This window comes from Pseudophryne corroboree, chromosome 6, assembly GCF_028390025.1.
Source record: "Pseudophryne corroboree isolate aPseCor3 chromosome 6, aPseCor3.hap2, whole genome shotgun sequence".
NCBI lineage: Eukaryota > Metazoa > Chordata > Amphibia > Anura > Myobatrachidae > Pseudophryne > Pseudophryne corroboree.
In genome coordinates this window covers 800,235,158-800,236,769 of record NC_086449.1, presented here as the reverse complement: position 1 = coordinate 800,236,769, position 1,612 = coordinate 800,235,158, and positions in this window count along the sequence as shown.

The following is a 1,612-nucleotide window of genomic DNA, read 5'->3' as shown; positions in this document are numbered from 1 at the left end:
AGGTACCTCAAGGTCAAAGCAAGTCAGGAGTAGTACCATACCCTTTAGCAATAGATGAGGTACTCGAATTACGGGGTGGGAGATCGGTGGACAAGAAATTCAATATTTCTAGGCCCCCTAGTTTGAAGCTCCACCAGTATCATGTAGACAGATCCTTATTATGTTTTAATATTTCCAATTACCGAAAACCGGGAAATTGGGAAGTGACGTGGAATAACCAGACAATGACCTTTTCACACAGAGCTGATAGGATACCCATAGACTCTGAACTTGTACGCCAAATAGCCAACAGTGGGAGGTATTTTTGGTATAGATATACTCGTGGAAGCAAGACCATGTGGGTTGGAAAAGTATCGCCAGGGTATTATCATCCAGCCCGATACTTGTACTGAGCAGATGGGAGAACTAGGGATGGGTTTCTTCACTTGGAAAGTTTGTAATATGGTGATGTTGTATTTTGTCCCCTATGTTCTCCCAGATGATGCCTATTTCATATGTGGGAGGAAGGCATACAAGTGGTTTGCCCCGAGCTCAGAGGGATTGTGTTATATTGGGAGAGTACTGCCAGAGGTCATGACCATAACCCATGATAAGATGAAAGACGTTCACCGCAGTGCTCAGGCTCCTTATACTCATACTCACTATGAACACATTATCAAGAGACACCTCATAGATAGGACAGAGCACGCAGCCTCTGATTTGATCCACGAATCCACCGGGATTCAATTCCTTCTCGCATTAGATATCACCCATACTGCCAGAGGAATTATAAATTATAGGTATATCCATGCGCTAGCGAACTTGATAGATAATATCACTGAGATGTATGACGACACCTTCAGGTATACGGGAAGGGAATTACAAGCTTACAAGAAGGAACTGATTCAGCACAGGATGGTCCTAAATTATATCACTGCCGTGACAGGTGGGTACTGTGTTATTCTGGCAACTTAATATGGGGTGAAGTGCTGTACGTATATTACAAACAGCACTGATGACCCAACGGAGATTATTGATCAAAAGATGGACGATATCTTGCAGTTGAAGTGGGAGTTCAGGAGGAAACACAACCTTACCTTGGCGACTGTGAGTAATGAACTGACCAGCTGGGTCTCATGGTTGAACCAACGAAACTGGCTCTCAGGTTTAGGAGAGTGGGCTCAAAATGTTATTATGAGTGTAGGGAAGTTTCTCCTTTGTATCCTGGGAGTCGTCATAATTATTGGTTTGATATTTAGGTGTGTTCGAATTCTGACGCGGCGCAAGCACGGCACAAAGTTGATGAGTCTAAGGAGCGAGGGCGCTGTTATAGCAGCAGACTTAATTTATGACCCATCCATAGAGACAGTGTTATGATAAGGATTGCAAATGAATTCCATGGCCTGTTTCTTTCACCCGTTTTTCTTTTGTTTCCCCCTCTGCCCAGATACATCCAACCGGAAAAAGGCATCTGCCCTACCCAAAATGTTTATGTGAATGTATTTTAGATATGTGTCTTATCTTCATCTCTGCAACCTCCAGTTAATAGCACACATAGTCGACAGGTGATATCCACATATACTAGCACTCACTTATGTTTCCCCCTCCATGTATCATCAACTAAATGTGCACC